At 37.3% G+C, this 22,018-nt stretch overlaps 1 protein-coding gene across 15 annotated transcripts in view; it reads left to right on the plus strand.

The window, feature by feature from the left end:
• Positions 1 to 22,018, plus strand: part of PRKN (parkin RBR E3 ubiquitin protein ligase) — a 1,201,475-nt gene that overhangs the window by 255,812 nt on the left and 923,645 nt on the right. The gene's annotated exons all lie outside the window — the stretch shown is intronic.

Consider the following 22,018-nt stretch of genomic DNA (forward strand, 5'->3'; position numbering starts at 1 on the left):
TGGCAGCCTTTTTTGATAGAGTCTTGTTCTTGTTTTTCATTTCAGAATTTTTCCATTGTCTTTGATTATTTGAAAAATACTTATTTAATGTTATCTATACACAATTCTATGTGTAAAGTTCTTGGGTATGTAATCATGATGGTTATTAGATGTGTTGATTCTCTCCCATGGAAGGTTGTATTTTCATGGGCTTGATTGCATTAGATTCTGAGCTCTTTTTCAGACTGGCTTTATCTGTGGGACTCCTGAACAGTGGTTGTTGGCAGTGTCTCTCTTCCCCATAGTTTTAAATTTGTCTCTCTGCCAAACACCCAAAGTTTATTCAGCAGTTTAGAAATACCTTTTATGTTTATTTCTGAGCCTTGTGGGAAATGGACCATGCCAGCAGTATAAACGTCACTCCGCTGTCTAAGAAAGAGCAGAACTGCGGTTATAAACCTTCCGGAGATTTGTTTCTTTTGCCACCCAGAACCTAACATAAGATCAGTAAGCTTCCTTTGCATCTTCATGCCCTGGTGGGTAGATTTTTTTCCCCCAGCCCACCTGTTAGCAGATAGCATCGCTTTTCTAGGGCTCTGTTCTATATGGAGATTTGAGTCCTAATTCTCCATCTTGCATGGACCTAACACATGCATCTTCCGTGTGACTGTTAATCAAACACTTTGAAAGCAGAAATCTCCCCACTTGCACATTTTTTTTAATTAATAAATTTTATTTTTAAAAGAAGCAGTTTTACATTCACAGCAAAACTGAGCAGAGAGTACAGAGTTCTCACATACCCCGTGTTCCCCCCACCACAAACACATATACAACCTCTTCCACTACCAACATCCTACACCAGGTACGTTGTTGTAACAGATGAACCTACATTGACACATCATACTCACCCAAAGTCTATAGTTTACATTAGGGTTCACTGTTGGTGCTGTATATTCTACGGGTTTTGACAAATGTATCATGACATATGTCCATCATTATGGTATCGTACAGAGTAGTTTCACTGCTTTAAAAATCCTCTGTATTTACCTATTTACCTTTTCCTGCCCCCAACCCCTGGCCATCACTGATCTTACTGTGTCCATAGCTTTGCCTTTCCCAGAATGTTATATAGTTGGAATCATATGGTATGTAGCCTTTTCAGACTGATTTCTTTTACTTAGTGATATGCATTGTTTCCTTTATGTCTTTTCATGGCTCGATAGCTCATTGCTTTTTGGCACTTAATAATTATTCCATTGTCTGGATGTACGACAGTTTATTTATCCATCCACCTACTGAAGGACATCCTGGTACTTCCAAGTTTTCACAATTAGAAATAAAGCTGCTATAAAGATTCGTGTACAGGTTTTTGTGTGGACATAACTTTTCAGTTCATTTGGGTAAATACCAAGGAATGTGACTGCTGGGTCGTCTGGTAAGAGTATATTCAGTTTTATAAAAAAACCCACCGGACTGTCTTCTAACGTGGTTGTACCATTTTGCATGCTCACCAGCAAAGAATGAGAGTTCTTGTTGCTCTGCACACTCTCAGCATTTGGTGTTGTTGGTGTTTTGGATTTGATTATTCTACAAGCTGTGTAGTGGTCACACTTTGCTTTTTAGCTGATTTTTATTCTCTGCCGTTTTATGGATTTTTTTGGCTTTCTTTGGTAGATGAGCTATTCATTTACAAACATATTTATTATACGTAATCTAGAACTCCTTGTTGTTTTACAGCATAAGGGCTTTTTGTTCATCTAGTTTAAAATCTTGCCAGAAATGGAAGTCTACATTTTATACTTAAAATAACAAAATCACACGACTATTTAGTATCTCAAATTCATCCAAACTCCCAGAATCATAATTTGTACCTAGTGGGTGGGAACTCGATAAATATTTATTGAACAAATGAATAGCTATTAGTTGGTACAATTATTGGTGTCTTCTATAAGGTACCGTGTAGCAATTGCTGAATTAATTTAACGTCTCAAACCCTTCCTACATTTCTCATAACAACCAGTCCCTAGAATTAGCATTTCATCTCTAGATTATCTGAGAATCGAGGAAACTACTGGATTATAACTGCAGATAGTTTGACTACAGATACCAGGCATTTGCCTCCTACTCATAGTAAATTAGATATCAACATAAGACCCCATACTACCTGTCATTGTGTGTGATAATGCAAATTCATGACAAAAATCTCACAAAATGAAGTTAAAGTAGGTCCTTGAGTTATATAGCACCTGAACCTTGTCTGGATATCTTGCAAAAGAAAGAAAGAATGGAAAGGAAGAAAGGAGGAAGGAACTATTACTGTTCTTCAGAATTGGTGAATTTTCTAGCATAATCCCTCTCTTTCTAGTAGGGTTCTATCTTTGCTCAGTCATTTTCAGGTGGCCAGAGTTAATCACTCGTGCAGTCTGCCCTGTTTACCGATTATGTCAACACTTAGCTCTAGTGACTGACAGCTGTAGAGCCAAATATCTGTAAGGGCTTGGTTGAGAAAGTGCAGGTAGAATCAGGTCATTTGGAGTATGCCGGAGTGTAACTCCAGGATGGCTGGGCAATGGCATATTCAGTTACTCTGATGTATATAAGGGAATGACTATCTATTCAATTTCAGATTTCTTTGTAGTATTAAGAGGTACACTGGAAATAATAAAGGGCAAAGAATCAGGGAAAGACTACAAGAATAATCGTTTTCACTTCACTTGTTATGTATTTTCTGTAATGATCCTCAATCCTTCTTATGACTCATAATGTCCTATATTGGGACATCTTTTACTCAGAGGAGTCTGCATCTGACCCTGAAGTTTATATTTTTAAAAATTACCTCAAGGGGCTGGCCTCCTGGCCTAGTGGTTAACTTCAGCACACTCTGCTTTGGTGGCCCAGGTTCAGTTCCTGGACATGGACCTACACCACTCATCTGCTGCCATGCTGTGGCGGTGACCCACATACAAAATAGAGGAAGATTGGCACAGATGTTAGCTCAGGGCCAACCTTCCTCAGCAACAAAAGTACCTCTAGAATTGTGATAAGCATGTGAACCCATTGTATTCCTGACATTTCCTGCCTCCTGATGATCTCCACATAAAAGAACCAAATAAGGCTATCTGTTCATGTACACCAGCATAAAAAGTACCAAATTATGATATTTCATGCTGTAGCCTATGCATTTACATCAATGATGAACTGCTTGCTTAACAGTAATTTTTCTGTTGTATAGTAGGGACAGGCATATTTAGCTGACAGAAATGCCATTTGGAGCAAAGATTCAAGCTGGAGGATTTGATTAAAGAAATCTTACATAAGTAACCCTACCTTCTCCATGCACATGTGTGCCAACACCACCTAACTCACGAAATATGAAAACAGACTCCAGAACCCTGTAAGTCAACAAGGAAAACATACACACACATAATGTCTCCTTAAGTAACTGCCTCAGTTACGTAGACTAAGAATTTCTGTTGGACAAGACTGGAAAATTCTGAGTGACACACGTTGGAATTTGCTGCACAGCTCCAAGTGTGAGGGCTAAGGCAGCCATATTTGTTAGTCAGTTTTAGTGAAGGATTTCACCCAAACCTGAAGAATAAGCCTTCCTGACAAAATTAGATATTGCTTCCTTATTTATTAGAATATCTTCTAACTTTATAGCTCTGAAGTTATTGCCTTTTATTTCATATTACTGCATACTTAGAGGCCAGCATTGTGTGTTGATACCCATGCGTTCTTCTATACCTTTGCCTTACTTACTCTGTCCTCTTTGTTTGCAATGGGCTGTCTCTGTGACTAAATTGTATCATTCTTCTCTTGTTTATTTACAGTATCCAGCAAGTACATGGAGTATTTATTTAATAGACATTTGTTAATGAGTAACTAGACATCCTATAGTTAATATACAACGATCGGAATAGATGCGTTAATGTAGAAGGCGCCATATTTGTGTCATTTCTGACCACACATACAAAGATAAATAAATTAAATAAAAATAAACCAAAAAACTGAAGTAAGGATGCATAATAGATAAAATTTTATGGAGCTAAAATAAGGAAGAACAAAATTAATATATCAAAGGGAAAGTTGAAAGTCACATGGAAACCACTGTCAACTTTCAAATACCAATAAGAACTATCTAGCAATAGTTGTCATCTCGTGTACAAACATAACCATATACAAATAAAGTGTTGGCTTGAAAATGGTGACACTATCTCATGAAACCAAGATTAGACGAGATCCCTTAGCCATGCCATGAGATAGAGGTCCTAAAGGAAGCAATTTGTTATTCCCATTTTATTAGCTAACTCCTCCCCAAAGTGAAAAAAAAAAGAAGAAACCCATGGTATTATCTCATAATTCTTCCTCTAAAAGACTGTGTGGATGCTATAATGTCATCTTTCTTTTCAGAAACACTAATGGGATCGTGCCTGTTGTTATCTGGAGTTTTGTTTGATCATTATAATTAAATAAGAGTAATTCTTCATTTTTCAAGTGCTTATTTGCAAAGCACTTTTTCACTTTATAGCATTCTGATGACATAGTAATTCCTTTTAAGGATTCATTTTAAAATGTGGCTACAGTTTGATCAAAATGTGAAATCAAAATATACGTAATCTGTATTTAATCTATATCAAAACTAAATTTGAATACTTAAAAATATCACTATCTCAAATTGGGGCTCATTAATACATCTAGTAAATGAAGATTGCCCCCTCCACCCTGTTACTGAGAATTAATAACTGTATAAAAAAAACTCATGAGGAAAACAGGACTATGGGGGCTACCCCGGTGACATAGTGGTTAAGTTTGCACACTCCACTTTGACAGCCTGGAGTTCACTGCTTTTGATTCCGGGTGCGGACCTGCACACCGCTCATCAAGCCATGCTATGGCAGCATCCCACATACAAAATAGAGGAAATCTGGCACAGATGTTAGCTCAGGACCAATGTTCCTCACCAAAACACACACACACACACACAAAAACAAACGAAAAAACAGAACTATGAGTTTAAATGTCTTTAATGTATTTTTTCAAATGTGAATAAGGTGTAATTATTTATGATATTGTTTAAATCGTCAAGTATAATATGTGTGTGTTCCCTGAAAATGATTCTTTGGTTATTTGTTGTCTCATTGAGCATCTATAAGATTTTGCTAACTTTTTTTTTTTGCATGCATATTAATAGAAGTTTTATTCATAATAGCCAAAACCAGAAAATAATTGAAATGTCCACCAATAGGTGAATGTATAAACAAAATATGATCTATCCATATATCTATGCAGTGGAATACTATACAGCAATGAAAGAGAATAGACTACTGATTCATGTAGCAAAATGGATAAATATAAAAAACATTGTGCTGATTTAAAGAAGCCAGACATGTAAGAGCACATATGGTATGATGCCACTTCTATGAAACTCTTCACGAGATAAACATCATCTAGAGAAGGATAGCTCGACAGCATTTACCCAAACACAGAATTGTTGGGGGATAGAGGATTGACTGGAAAGGAACATAGGAAACATTTGAAGATGATGGAAGTTGTCTGTATCTTAATTGTCCTGGTGGCTACAAAGTTTTATGTATTTGTAAAAATTCATAAAACTCTACACTTAAGTGAAATCTTTTTAATTCATGTAAGTGGTACCTCAATAAAATTAATTTTTAAAAAGATGATATATACATATCTGGGAAGCAGTGTTTTTTTCTGTTTGTTTGTTTTTTTAGGAAGATTAGCCCTGAGCTAACATCTGCTGCCAATCCTTCTCTTTTTTTTTGCTGAGGAAGTCTGGCCCTGAGCTAACATCCGTGCCCACCTTCCTCTACTTTATATGTGGGACACCTACCACAGCATGGCTTGCCAAGCAGTGCTATGTCTGCACCCAGAATCCGAACCAGCGGACCATGGGCTGCCGAAGCAGAATGTGTGCACTTTGCTGCTCCACCAGGCCAGCCCCTGGGAAGCAGTGTTATTTGTCTGCATTTGTGTGTATGGCACAATAAAAAAATAAGAACAGAAGAGGAACTGAAGGTCAAGACTAAGTTGATAGATTTAGTAGGCAAAAAAAACATTTTGTTGGTAAGGCCTTGCACAACTATTCACGTAAGTATGCATATTTGGATTTGAGACTCCTAGCGTCCAGAGTAAAGAATAAAACATGATCAGTTTTGGGAGCTGGCCTGGTGGCATAGTGGTTGAGTTTGCGTACTACATTGCGGCGGCCCAGTGTTCACAGGTTCAGATCCCAGGTGCGGACACAGCACCACTCGTCAAGCCATACTGTGGCAGCATCCCCCATAAAACAGAGGAAGATTGGCAACAGATATTAGCTCAGGGCCAATCTTCCTAAAAAAAACAAGAAAACATATACATGATCAGCTTACAAAATTAAATTTTAGAATAAATTAATTACAGTAACTTTTTTGGATTATATGATTTTTTAAAATTTTTTAAATTTTTATTTTTTTCGGATGTACATCATATTTCAAATTCTGTGTACATTACATCATGTTCACCACCTGAACACTAATTATAGTGCATCCCCTCACATGTGACCCTAATCACCCCTTTTGCCCTCCCTATTTTGCTAACTTTTGATTGAACTTGTTTTCTGGATGAGTGTTGTTGAGATTAAAGATTAATCAGGTAAAAATATGCAAAGTTCTGCTCTAAAATTAATCATCAAAATCTTTTATGTTTCAATGCTTGCCAGGTACCAGGTTGATTTTAGTTGTTTCTCTTTAGGGAATATGCTGGAGAAGATAATGAAATTTTAGGTCCAGGTTTACTTTTTATCAGAGCATACTAGATACTCTCTAATGAAGGTCAAGAACTTTTGGATGTAAAGTGTATTCATCAGTGTCTTTGGGAATCCTTTGTATTGGTAAATCAAAGGCGTTTCATAATTTTCTTATGTCTGACCTGGGATCATAATGTAGTTTACTTGATCAGCGTTGCCATATCTTATTATTTCCTAGATAATGGTACATATCTGGGTCTGTTGCTGGTTATATACATTCAAGACCACCCCTTTCTGTCAAGGGTAGGATGATCTGGCGAAGTAGGAAAAAGATGACAGACATTTTTGGCACTGAGTCTTAGCTCCATCATCTACTTATCATGGGGTGACAAGCAAATTAGTAATGTCCCTACAGCTTAGTTTCATTGCTTGAGAAGACAGGGATAATAGTGTCTGACTTTGATGATGTTGTGAGGGTTAAATAAAACAAAGTTTGCAAAGCACACAGCACAGCACTGGGCACAAGGTAGGCACTCAAACGCGTCTTCCTTCCTAATTCATAGTATGTCCTTAGTCACACATGGTATATAATAAATTTTTGAAGTGAGTATCCTTCCTCTCAAAGTTATTAGAAATGACCTGAAGTTGTTAAAAATAATCTGAATATTAAGCACACTCTCTCTGGACATCAGTTTAGGTTGTGAGAATGCCGTTGGTGGGGCTTTTACTTGCAAACATATCTTTGCTGCAAAGGGAATGGGAGGGCTGCCCCTCACCATCAGAACTGGAGGAATGGATTTGACCTCAGTTTTAACTTGAACTCCATCATATTGTTTGGCTTACGTTTGCAGTTCTGGTTTTTTAAAATTTAGTAACAAGAGTGAAGAGTACATAGGTGGAAGATTAAAACTGGATTAACACCAGAATTTCTGCCATTGCTGATTTTTCTGGCACTAGAAAAGCACTAAGTTAAAACTATTAAAATATTCTCATTTTCCTCTGCTTATCTTTTAGTGGGCGATAATGTTGCTTATGCTTTTCATGACTCAAACATACAGAGTTTTATTCTCTTTAAACTTTTCTAAATTTTAGTGTAATATTTTGGATGTTTCCTTTAAAAAATAATAGAGATACGATATTATTTCTCAAAATATTTTCCATAGGCTCCCTTTATCAAAATCTTCTGGAATGAAGGTGGGGAAGGTTGTTAGAAATGCAGTCTTTTGAGACCTGCAGGGGAGGGAGGCCCCCCAAATCTCTGGTCGTTACAGGAAGGTACCTGCATGCTTAACAGGCTCTCCAGGTGACTCTGCAGGTGACAGGTGCATGCTCAGTGTGAAACCCGTAGATCTAAATTTTCCAACTTGCAGCTGTTCTAAGATGGCAGTTTCTCAGCATGAAAAAGTTAAAGTTTTGGTCAAACTTTTTAACTAATAAAAGATAAATAATTCAATTTGATTTAAATTTTTGCCTAAAATTTTGATGTCACACTGTGGTATTTTAACTATAGTGCTTTATTCTGTAATTTCCTAAAAGTTTCCAAAATTAGGAGGGTAATTAGGAGTTATTTCTTGTTGTGCAAAATATTCCCTTGGTTCAGCAGCTTTTTAAAATGGTCATTTCTCTCTTTCTCTCATATGGGTCATAGTTATGTATATAAGGAGTTTGAAAATAGCAAAAAGCATAAAAATGAAAATTAGCACCACCTATAACCTTTCCTCCCAAAGATGACCCATCATACGCTTTGATGTTGGGGGAAGTATCCTTGTGATGTGAGGTTCTAGGGTTAGAGTTAGGCTCTGGAGCCTGACTGCCTGGTTCAACCTCCTGACTGCAACTTGCTGGCTGTGCAGCTGAGGAACTTGCTCAACCTTTCTGTGCCTCAGTTTCCTCACCTGTGAAATGAGAATAATAAATGTGTTATTATTGTACATTTGTTTACATATGTATCCTCATTGTATTTGTGTAAAGTCTGAGCAAACACATGTAAAATGCTGTTTCTAATATATACTAAGTGCTCAGTCAATTTTACCTATTATTTTTATTTTTATTTTTTATTCGTTTTATCTATTATGAATAATGCTGCTATGAATATTTGTGTACCAGTTTTTATATGGACATATAGTTTTGCTTCTCTTGGGAGTATACCTGGGAATAGAATTGCTGGATCATATGGTAACATGTGGTAACATGGGTTTAACTGTTTGAGGACCTCTCAGACTCTTTTATGAATGCCTGTTGATGTTTATATTTATTTTGTTTCATGTCAATAATCAAGAGTTCACAGAGCACTGAGAAGTCTACTCTGAAGGTGATGATGTATAAAAAATAGGATTATCACTTTCATACCCAGGGTTTGGGCAACCTAGTGTGTGAATGCTAACTCTTGATTTCTAGATGGAAGATGTGTAAACACTTGCACAAACAGAGCTCGAAACGGAAAGCCGTAAAAGTGAAGGGCATAATCTGGTGGAAATGCTGTCACCATCAGGGCACACTCAGGCTCCCTGGGACGTTCCATTTGAGAGTGCTTTTATTCCAAAGGGCACCATCTGGCTCTAAGTGTTTAGCAACTTGTACTTTAAATGCAGGCTAGCACACATTAAAATGGGTCAAACACATTTTGAATTGGAAAACGACATTTAAGTTACTTCTTTTCTGAACAAGTATTTCTCTTCACCTTTCTGTCATTTCTTACTCCTCCTTCATCATATTCTCCCACAGCATGTGACACAGTGATTGGTTTGACATATTCTGCACAATGTGAATCCATCAGAGAATGCGTGGGATCTGATAGAAGGAGAGGCAGCCAATGCTGGCACCGAATCGATATATTATATCAAAAGAGTGTTATAAAATGGAAAAGTACAGAGATGACTATGTTGTGGCTTTGATTTAGAAGTTGGCCTGTTTTCTTTTGGACTTTTGAAAGGGAAAAAAAAGAAAAGAATCACTAGTTTTTCTTAGTATAGGTAGTTTGTTTCAGAAGAACGGCAACATTTGCCATCATTATAAAAAAAAAAACAAATAAAAAATTCCTTGGAGTTTTGGTAATATTGTTTGCATCTATTACCCTGAGATGTTTGATTTTCTCCACAGCCTGCATCTGTTTAATTCAAATTATGCACATGTCTCTCTGGACTGTAATTTCTTCCAGCTGTTAAGATAGTGGAGCGGAAGATCTGCGTGTTTAAAACAGCTGTTTAACTTGGAGGATTGCTTTGCGTTCAGCTCCTAAAACTGGACCATATATGTTCAAACAGCCTCCTATTTTTTGTGAAAATAATTTATTTTGTTGATTATTAAGTTGATTCGTTTAAGTGTATTTTAAAGCTTTGTAAGTCTTCTGTGTACAGAACCTAAGGATGGTACATCTTTACTCAGATTGCCGTTTTGGATGTTTCTGGTGTGACTGAGATGCTTTGTAGAAATGTAAAGTATTATCCTCAACCTGGTCTGAGCAAGTAGGCAAATTATTATGAATAAGACCAGAAAGAAACAGCTAACTGCATTTGAGAACATAGTAAGTAAACTTTGTATCTACCTAAAGGAAAAGTCTGGAAAACAAAATTTTGGAAAAATTGATTGATGTACTGCTCACAAACTACACACAAGAAAATCTCACTGCCCAGCAGCAGGTTTAATTGAATTTGGCAAAACGCTTACAAACAAACTACACTTACTCTGATACTTTTACGACATGTAACTGTGGAAAGGAGAATGAAGCAAATAATTTAGGGATATTGCTTTCAACTGCAGCCAGAAATATAATTTTCTTCTTGGCACAGAAAGAGCAGGCTTGATCGGGTAATTAACCATCCTTACTATCTCTTAGCTAAGGACAGGATCCTTCAGAGCCAGGGCCACTCTGATAAAATCGTCTTTAATTTCTCTCCGTGGGCATGGGGAATGGGCTGGGAGAATCATATGGTAGGTGAGAAAAATGTATAGTTCTTCAATGAAGGTTTTTTCAAAGTATGATTTAGGAAAGTTATAGGAAATATAATTTCCTATATTTAAATTGTAATTTAAATAGTATAATTTAACATATAATTTAAATAATCTAATTTGAAGTATAATCTAGGAAAATTGTAGAATAGTATGTGGAAACATGTACTAACCCTCAACAATTTTGTCGTTGTTGTGATAAAACTAGTGTAAATGTAGACCAAGGGTCATTAGCACAAATGTCCACAAGTGCCAGGCAGGTATTTTAAAGTGTATGGTCTTAGAGGTAAAATCATGGAAAGTGCTGGAGCCTTCGGGGAACTAGAGAATGCACGCTCCATTTAAAGACGTTAATTTTTTTTAAATGTTTAGAAGTCAGTGCCACCAAACAACAGGATTCAGTGCTTTGCAATCTCTCAATGGAAAGATGTCCATTTTCACTGTTTTCGAATGTAATTTATGAGAGCCTTTCATTCGTCAGAATGTTCTGAATAATATATTCTAAAAATGCCTTCCTCTTTACTTAAATTGGAGGGATTTTTTTTTCCTCTTAAATTGCATAACACTAGGTTGTAAACAGCTACTCTCCAAGTAGGAAGCTTCTGCCATAATACTCGGATATGTGAGTGACAGTCTTTCATGGCTATCTTTCAAGATAGGCTTCACACCAACTGTTCCCACCTTTGGAACATTTGGCAGCTTCAACTGCCTTTACTTAACTCATCATTTCACTGTGACACTTGACGGTCTGCACTCAATTGCTTCACATCAGTGCTGCATCATTGTGTCATTTGTTTGAACACATTTAAACAAACAAGATTACCCTTATGTTAAAATTTAAATATTTGGAGTGCTGCAGATCCAACAAACTCCCCTCGTTTGGCTGTTTTCTGGAGGCAAAGGCAATGGCAGTTCCCTTAAACCTGTTCTGGAGAATGGCTGGCAAGGTTTTCCCCACCCTGATCAGCTGCATCCTCCCATTTCAGAAACAGGAAGAAGAGAAGAAGTAAAATACTATTATTTTTAAAGAGGTGTTGTTGACTAGCATATTGTTATCCCTCAGAAATAAGTGAATATTTTTAACTATTCCTTAGAATCAAATATCCTTTATTTTCTTAAATACAATAATAAAATTTTTACTGGTCTGTAAAATCAAAAGTTTGGGAACAATTTATAATCATACACAACACCTCCAGTGATAGAAAATCCATTGATTTAAATAACAGCCTAATGCATCGACGGACATCAGTGATGGACAGTTTTAAGAATGCTCACTATATGTTTAATATGTAATCTTTACACTTTCTATTCTGATTATTTCACTCATTCCATAAAATAGCATTATTTTAAAACTTCAGAGATTCACGGGAGGACCTAATCTTTATGATGACCTAATACTTTTGTCCTAACAGCAGTTCAAACCTGCTTGCCCTTACCTATCACAGATATTAGCTTAATGCGAGACCAATAGTCATGCTTCTTAAGTTTTAAATTTATATTATGAAGCAACAAGCTCGGCCCATTTCCTAAAGCCTTCAGCTACTGTATCTGAAATCTCAGGTTTGACATGTCCCCTAGCCTGAGGGGTCCAGCACAGCATCCTCTGGTGCCTCTGCCTGTCTCCCTCCCCCGTTTGAAACTCTCCAGGCCAACTCTGGACTGAATGAAACTGTTAATAGGCTATAGCTAAGATCTACTCCTTCAGGCAAAAAACATGGAAAACTGGCTTAATGGAAATATTAAAATTTGAACTTAATTCATAAATTGAACAAAAGCCAGGGGAAAAAGCAATAACAATGTGTGAGGCAATAGGATGGTGATTTAGGCAATAGTTTTTTGAATGAAATGGGAAAAGTCATGGGTAGAAATCAAAAAGTGAAAATACAGTAAAGTTTGCCATAGGTGACTTTTCTTGCCTTTCTGTTCTTGTTTCCTTTTGTCAAAGATATTTTGCTGTCTAATTATTTGCTATCTGAGGCAGCTTATTAACTTTGGTCTGTTTTCTTCCTTTCTGTATTTTGCAGACCTTTCCAGAATCTCATTTGTCTCTTTCCCCGCCAAAGCTAGACAGCTCAAACGTGTAGACTGTTCATAACTCAGGCCTGTGGCTCCATAAATCATTTACTCTTGCAAGCTGTGTGTCGCGCTCTCTGAAGCTGATGGGGCTTCTTCATTTGTTCTGACTCCCGGATATCAAGGACTAAAAAAATGACAAATAAACTGTACAGAGGTTTTTCAGTCTTTTTCAGCCAATTTTATAGCCATGAGATGTTGAAATATTTATTTTGACAGGAGCTATAGACCAGACCAGTTTTTCCTATTCTTTGTACACAAGAATTCCCAAATTTGCAGATTTAAGAAACTTGTGCTTAAGAAATGAAGCGTTCCAGACATTCTTTCCATGTTATCATAGTATCAGATTTAAAGCATAAAAGCATCAAAACATATTGCCAGCAATAAATTTATTAAACTGATTAAGAAAACACCAGACCCTTATTCCCTCAAAGATCTTTTAAAATGTTCTATTCCAAAATAAGTTGACTCTTTTTTCAGTTCATACTGTCTGCAAATTTGTGTATTCCATTTGTGCAGATATAATCCAAATATGGATATCTATATTTCCTGTCCAATACGTTAGTTATTCACTTGTAAGCTTACTGTTCTCAAGTTTTTCCTTGTTAGGCATAAATAAAATATAGGCAATAGAATTTAATTTAAAATTCTGCTTTCGAGAAGTGTTCTCTATCAAGGACAGTCATGTGTCGATTAACAACGAGGATACGTTCTGAGAAATGCCCTGTTAGGCTATTTGGTCATTGTAGGGACATCATAGAGTGCACTTACACAAACCTAGATGGGGTAGCCTACCATATACCTAAGCTCTATGCTACTGATCTGGTGGGACAACTGTCATATATGCAGTCCATTGTTTACCAGAACGTCATTACACGACACATGACTGTACTAGCCTCTGAGAAGCACAGCTGTACTTAACATGTCATTGTGAGCATTTGTAGAGGTGAGAAAGGCTTCTTTTTAATTGTCTTAATTTAAGACATTAAAGACCAAGGGGGTGGATCCTCTTCTCTTTATTGCTAGAATTCTATGGATGGCAGAGTAGTGTAAGTGAGTTGGGTAGTTTCTACCCGAGTTTGTTCCTTTGATTGTTGTTCGAATATATACGTACTTGATTGTCATGAAAGTATACATATTTTTATTTTATAGGGAGGTAGTGGTATATGACTTCACAGCGAGTACTTCCTGTTGCACTTATTTTTCATCCTTTCCTAGAATCCTCAGCACAGGACGTATTCTGGATTGGGTCTTGCTCTAGACATGCTCTCCTTACAGCAGGACGTTTCACTAGTTGAGCAATTCGCTTCAAGGGAGTTCAGCTCCACAAGTTTACTTTGAGCTTTTTAGCAAGTGATGTATTGTTTGAATCTTATGACATTGATTTTAATAACTGCTAATCAATAGTAGCCAGTGCTATGGTGTTATTGTTAGTAGGTTTGGCTTACTATTCTGTTTTTAACAAAATTAAGATCTTATTTCATAAGCAACTTCCTTTCTATGATTTTTGCCTTCCACATTAGAAAATGTGCATCTCAGCTGTGAACAAGGGCATAATATAATTTTCTTCACAGGAAATTTCTTTCCCAACAGTCAAACATTCAGTTTAATTTGAAGCACAGGAAATTCCATGGTCTAAATGAATGTCAGGGTTAACAGACTTAAACAGCTAATATAGGAAACAATTTTTCTGTTTTTAAAGTAATCTGAGTGTGCTGGGATGGAGTGGGGGCAGTGGGCCTGAAGAGGCTGGGTGAAAAGTAGGGTGATCCTTGAAATAAAGTCAGGTTGCATCTTTGGTTATATTTGGCCTTACTCTTCTAATAATTGTAGTTAATGAAAGTGATAGGGCATGTTTAAAAATTGTAGTTGTATTTAAAGTGAAAAATTCTGAGCCTTGATTGCTGTATTTTTTCCTTGATTGTGTATTTTTTATTGCCAAATTTATACAGTTTTTCTCACGGGTGGTATTTAAATGATAGCGATATTAAAATGGATTATTAAATAATAATGGTATGTTTTAGCTTCTATAATTTATCACACACATGCACAGTTGACAACTGTCATCTCAAAGAGTATTGTAGTCCTCCTTGGGGTAGAGAAAAAAAAACCCTAACATCTGTTACATGATGTTAAGCTTAATTAAAAAATCCTTGTTTCTTATACAGTGCTATTTAAGCAGTCCATCTTTTGTCTAGAAAGTTAATTTGTTAGTAATTAACTAATAGTCATTCTGGTGTAAGAACCACACGCACATCTCAAGGTTGACTGTTTTGTTAAGATGTTTTGTTTCCCTGATTAACCTAGTTGTATCTTATTAAGTAAGATTCATACTTGTTTTGAAACACGTTTTTAAATGTCTAACAGAAATTTTTTTTCAATTCTCATTTCATCTTCTAAAAGATCCCTGAAAGATTAACTTTTTAAAAACAAATTTCAGGGCCAGCCCCAGTGGCCTAGCAGTTAAGTTCAGTGCACTCCACTTCAGTGGCCTGGATTCGGTTCCCAGGCACAGACCTATATCGCTCTGTAGCAGCCATGCTGTGCTGGTGGCCCACATACCAAAAAATAGCAGAAGATTGGCACAGATCATAATGGATATTAACTCAGGGCATATCTTCCTCAGCAAAAAAAAAAAATAATAAATAGAAAAAGAAACCAAATTATACAATATTTCTTGTGAAATAGAGGATCATAATTTAAAATAATGTGTGGTTTCAGGTAGATCATTACAACAAAGACCTCAAAGGGCTATATAAATATATTCATTTCTCTCCTCTTCATTTTTCTATGACTGTAGCTCTAGCCCCCAAATTTAAAGAGATACACCAGAATCGTTGCTTTCAACTTTGCCCAGTTTAACTATGAGCCAAGCCATAGCATCATTTCCTCTCTCATCCCTTCTTCTCTTTCCTGTCCCCCTCCTCATGTGCCTTACCTTCCGCTGAACCGGGCAGGGAACAGGCTCCCTTGAATTTTTACATGTCTCAGCTCTGCAAGGAGGACAGAGCCACACTCCCAGATAGCTGGCCAGATCGCTAAGGAAAGGCCTCCTGGCTTGGAATTGGCAAAAGAATGTGTTTTGAAATGGAATCACAAAGGGGGCATGATTCACAGAGAACCCTTTAAATGACAGGGAAAAATATCTTCAGTTTCAATCCCCTCTGCTCTCTTTTTTCTTTGTTGATATGCACAGTGCACTCCTCTGAGGCAGGCTTTCTGACAGTAAAAAAGAAAAACAAAAGGAGGGTTTTTAGCAAAGGAGACAGCCACAGTCCTAGCTTTCAATCAGGAGCCAAATTGGAAAGGGCATTCTTCCCCTCATTCCAAAATGTGGGGACAAGGAAACAGCTAGATGGAGGGGCTGGACTTTCCATTTGAATAGCCAGTTGCAGCTTTTTTAGGCATACTTTATAGTCTATTTCTGATTTCGTCTTCGAAAGCTATCCATTTGGCACAAACCCTGGTCAGGGAGTGGGACTGAGGACCCCTTCCAGCTGATGGGGGAAAAGAAAACTTCCTGGCAACCAGGGCGGTCCCCACACCAATTGATCTCCAGCTGGAAAAAAAAAAAAAAGAAGAAAAAGAAAAAGACTTTATTCTTTGCAAGTCCTCTCTGCAGGAGCAGAAAAAACAGCAGGGGACTTTTCTTTCACAGGAAGCCTGCATTCATGGTTCTCTAAAGGGAGAGAGTTAGAGAAGTCCTTCTGAAAACAAAATGCCTAGATTGTGCAGCTAATCTATTATTTTATTTTCGTTGGTAATGTTATTTTGTTGGCCATGCTGAGCCGATGAAAGCTGCTCTGTTGAAACTTTTTTTCCACTGGTGAAAATAAAATCAGCTTATCTTATTTCTTCCCTTTAAAGCAGCATGATTGCACATATCCTGTAGAAAGAAAATGCCACTCTGCTTCTTTGGCTCCCATGTGACTGAACCACTTGGAAAAAAAGTTGATTTTACTTGCTGTGGGATTGATTTTAAGTTCTTCTTTGAATTATCTTCTCTAAAAGCTGTTTCCAGTCAGTGTGTTGAGAAGCCTGGTTGACCTGTTAGTTTTGTCCTACATATGTAGTTCAAGCAAACCAAATACTTTATCTTCTGCTGTGAAAGAAGTAAATTTTAAATTTATAACTAGTAATATACTTAGTAAAACTTTAAATAGTACACTTGATAGAAGATTGGATTAAGTCAGTATTATTAAAAGAATAATATGAGTTGCATCTCACGAATTTGTTAATATTCTACCACGTTGGACCTACAAAATTGGCGGTTTCATGTGGTTCAGCCATGGTTGATAGTCACACTAAAACAGCAAGTGAGGATGGGGTTGTGCCACCAAAATGGAAAGAAGTTACTATTCCCAGAGAGAGGATGGAAGGCAGACCGCAAAACTGATGCACATTACCCCATCAAAGCAACTTACTACCTTTATCTGTGAAAGAAATTAAGGGGAACCTATTGGGTGAGATAGAACAGACTATTGTCAGGGTGGAAGAAGGAGAGAGACTGAGAATTTATTGTAATCATTCATCTGTGGAGTGAGAATCAAGTAGAGTGAAAATGGGAAATGCTTAAAGCAAGACTGTATGGTTATGTACATGGTGAAGATGAGATATAGACTTCAGATGCTTCCAGACTATTTAGATCATGCTCAAATATAAATAGTAATCTACAGGATCTTTACAAAAAATTAAACTTTCCACTCGGAAATATGTTCGCCAACCTGTCCAAGACTTTATAGTCAGCTTGTTATTTATAAGTAGCATCCGTTAGACGTTGTTCCTCCTAATCCCATTAGTCCAGGACAGGGGTACATTTGCAAATTTTGAACAGAACAAAATGGTTTAAAGGCCTTTGATGACCTAGCCACTTGAAAATTGCCTGATCTACTTTAAAGATGTACCCTAAAGCTGGCTTTCAGGAATACGTACCACCCTCAATAATTCATCTCAGTATCATATGGAGGGTATTTGTCAGATGCCTCTTTGAAGTAATCCATATTTTTAAGATGTCACTGGTACAACTTTTGAGAGACATTCTTTCAACAATTTCAACTAAGTGTTCACTTAAACTGTGTGTTCTCACTACAGATCCTTTTGGGGAGTTTTGCGTATTACCCCTTTCTGGTAGTGGTTGCAACTTTGTCTTATTTTTTTACCCAATTCCTTGACTAGTATTAGATATTTTTCTGATGCAATACTATATGCATTTTCGTAAGATCAATTACCTAATTAATTAATGAAGGAATCAGCAGGATGACAGAACTAGTTCAAAAAAGGATATGAAAATGGAATTTTATATACTCAGAGATCAAAAAGGAATGCTAACATAATGTTGATCATTAGATACCATATTGGCTAATACCCTACAGAGTAATAAAACTGTAACATTTGGGTTATGTTTTCAACCTGATGAAAATGTAAATCATCTCACTTTATCCTTTTTTTTAAATAGGAAGCCTATTTTTAAGAGATGTAAAATGTCTGGTCCCTGATGAATAGAAAGCAGAGGAAATCTAATGAAGTCATATTTCTCTTGAGAGTCAGTGGACATATAGTGGGCTTATGGTCTAGCCTGACATTAACAAATCAATTGTCTTTTTTGCCTTATTTCCCTACTTCCATTCATTTGAATAATTTTTCTTGATAGTAATGTCATCTATTTTTGAAATTAAAATGATTCCTCCAGCAATATGCACAAAATTGTAGAAGTATTTTATAGTATATTTTATAGCCTCCAACTGTATCATTTATTAACTCTTCATTCACATTTAATTATCGTGACTAGCAAGTGATAAGAACTGAAACCTGATGCTTTGTTACATAACAATCCTATGACAATTACATAGAAGAGAGTTCTGATTGTCTCCCTTGAGCATTGAAGTTGACACATTAAATCAAATGTAAGTTCAGGGCATATTGGTTGTTTGATATTAATAGGTAGTGCTTTTCAGTTGAAACATCTGCTGTAATGAACTTGACATTTGCAATAATAACAGTATCAGCTTATTTAATATACATCATTACTTTGGCTTCTGCAATGTGAGAGGCCAAGTTTGCTGTTTTATGAATTGAGCCTCTTTCTACTATTTTGTAAAAAGACTTAAAATAACTTGGTATACATCAAGAGTAACAGAAAGCCTAGACCTGAAAAATGTCCCTGGATGATGTTCCCATTTGGAGCTTACTTTAGGAGATTTTGAAATTCACGTGAACCGCTGGCAGCATTCAGCTGAAGCTCAGTCACGTCTTAGAAACTCTACTTTAATCAAATCAGCATCTAGCACCTTTGTTTTACATAAAGGGATTTTAAGTGTGTGAGGGAAAGGAGAGTGGTTCTGGTGCCTGGCTTACTTTGGGTGTGGGTAAGGGTAGGTCTGGATTGGAGTACAAAAGGGTGCATTTCCAAGCCTAATTGAGATCACACGATCTAATAACTATCCGCACAAAATAATTAAAGCTTGAAGTGTCCTGAAAAATCCACAAGTTTTGGTCAACAGTATGGTTTCCAAACTTGGCAGATAATCAGAATCATTATAAAAGTTAAAGAATGGCTTTCTGGACCCACCCTAGACCTACTAAATAAAAATACTTGGTAGGAGGGGGAGGCACAGGAGTTGGGGTGAGATCTGTATTTGCAACAACTGCCTACTGGGAGTTGTTGGCTTAGCGCTCTCTGGTGGCAGCCGTCAGAAGGGCTTGGAGAAGCAGAAGTGGGGAGAGTGAGTGTGACTCCTGAGGGTTTCTCTTGGGCCCCAGTGGTGGACAGTGTGCTTTTCTGTCTTCTCCCAAATGGAGGGTTCCCAGTGCTACTGCACAAAATTGGGATTCTCTATTCGATGCGCATAAACAAGCCCATTAAGTATGTCTTCAGCCTTTGAGGGGAGAAATCAGCTTTTATTCTGTGAGCTCGATATGCAGGGAGACGGGGCATGTGCCCTCAAATCTGTCTCCCTGAATCAGAATTTTGGAAGAAATTTAAGAGCTTTGGGAGAACAGGATGGCAAGCGGAAACACTGGTGGGACAGGTTTTGTTCGGTGGGCTTCAGGCATTTATGGTAACATTTTGAACATTTATAACAGAGTTCTAGACATTTATGATGGGGTTCTGAACATTTTTGCATGATGTGGGGAAGGAATTTTAACACCAGGTCTTCCTGAAGGACGGACCCCTCCCTTCTGATAATAGTCCGACTTTCAAGTTCCAGTTGTATCTGGGTCCTTGGGTTCCGTGGGAAGAAGGATCTTTGGTTCTGAGGTTCTTTCAGGTCACAATTTCTTCTTTTGCACGTGTTGTGGCTATGTGACTTTGCAGTTTTTCTGAAAGACAATCCTTGATCACTTTGTAGAGAGATGGGGTCTGTTCAAACTGGCTCTAAATGGGCCCGTGGTTACATCAGTGCTGGATTAGGGTTAGATTGCTAACCTTAGTCTTCTTGTATTCAACAAGCAAGTCCAGTACCATATGGTATAGTCACAGTGTTTATAAAGGCACAACTAGTCCAATAATTAAGAAATTATGTTTCATAGAATATTTGTTACAGAGAGACACTGAAACAAAAACGTATTCCAGGCTCAAATGTAGCTAGGAAATTCTACACAGTCTGTATCTCTTAACAGTTGGCAGGGGACCACTCTTGATAAGACTTGGTGAAGATTTCCGGTGGAATGGTATGTTTTTCTGGAATAAAAACCTTTCACTAGAGAACCTTTTACTAAAAAACTCAAGAACACTGTTAGTGCAGGATGCACAGCGGTTCTGAGTAAGGACTCTGGAGTCATACTACCTGGGCTTGAACTCCAGCTCCACCTCTTCTAGAACCTCTGACTTTGGCAAAGGCATTTAACCTCTCAGCTTTTGTGTCTGCCTCTGTGAATTTGAAATAATAACGGCAGTGATCCCATAGGGTTGCAGTGAAGGTTGAATAAGCTAATACATGTAAAATGTTTAGTTTAGTCCCTGGCACATAGTAAGTACTCACTAAAAGTTAGCTATTATTAATCAAGATTAATTGGATAAAATTCTTACTTAGGGAACAATGTTATCCATGTAAATTGATTCAAATCACCATCTTGAATCTGTGACCCACCAGGAAAGGTCACTTTGTTTGCTTGTTGTTCCCACATCCCTTATATTGTCAGCTGTTGCTTTGTATCAGATATATTTACATATCTGATGTATTCATTTCCTAGGGCTGCCATAACAAAATACCACAGAATTTTCTCATAGTTCTGAAGGCTGGAAGTCCAAGATCAAGGTGTTGGTAAATTTGATTTCTCCTAAGGCCTCTCTCCTTGGCTTACAGACAGCTGCCTTCTCACTGTGTCTTCACCCAGCCTTTGCTCTGTGCTCATGCATCTTTGGTGTCTTTTCCTCTTCTTATGAGGGCACCAGTCAGATTTGATTAGGACCCACCCTAAAGACTTCGTTTAAATTAGTCACCTCTTTAAAGGCCCTGTCTCCAAATACAGCCACACTCTGAGCTAGTGTGGGTTAGGGCTTTAACATTTGAATTTGGAGGGGGCACCACAATTCACTCCATACCACTTGGCACCTGCTTTTCCACCACTACACTCTATAGTCTAGATGGTGAGTTCCCTGAGGGAGGATACTGTATCTTCTTCTTTTGTTTTTATCACAGAACCTTGTCCATAGCAGACCCTCAAATGAATAGCTGCTATATATCTGAATGCATACACAGTTGGGTAGATGCATGTGGACTTTTGAAAACTCCCTGCGGATGATTCTGATGCCTGTTCTGTGTCGAAGAGCTCTGACTGGGTGAGGGCATACTTTTGCAAAATTGTTTCACTTTTGTGAGATGTCCCATTACAGAAACACCCTATACCCTGTTATAACTAGAGGTTTAGGATATTTAAAAAGTAATAATGAATGTCTTGTTTGGAATATGTACACATCTCAGAACAAGCTTGCCTCCTTCTCTGAGTTGTCTCTTAAAGGTGAAGGTCCTGAAGACACGTGTAGTGGCTGGCCTTTGTGCTTGGATATGCTCTGACACGTTTACATTCTTCTGTCTTTATGACATGTCTGCTCATCCCATCCCAAACAGTTAGCTCTTCTTGCATTAGTAATGAAAGTCTAGACTGTGGCTTTATTTCTATTTTATTCATATAAAACTATGAAAAGAAGGAAGTACTGGCTTCTACTTCTGAAGATATTTCATTTCTTTGTGCATGGTTGTATGCTTTTTTTTTTTTTTTTTTAATCTTAAGTATTGGCTTCAAACCTTTGCCAAATCTCAAAAT

The sequence above is a fragment of the Equus asinus genome, chromosome 1 (assembly GCF_041296235.1).
Source record: "Equus asinus isolate D_3611 breed Donkey chromosome 1, EquAss-T2T_v2, whole genome shotgun sequence".
NCBI lineage: Eukaryota > Metazoa > Chordata > Mammalia > Perissodactyla > Equidae > Equus > Equus asinus.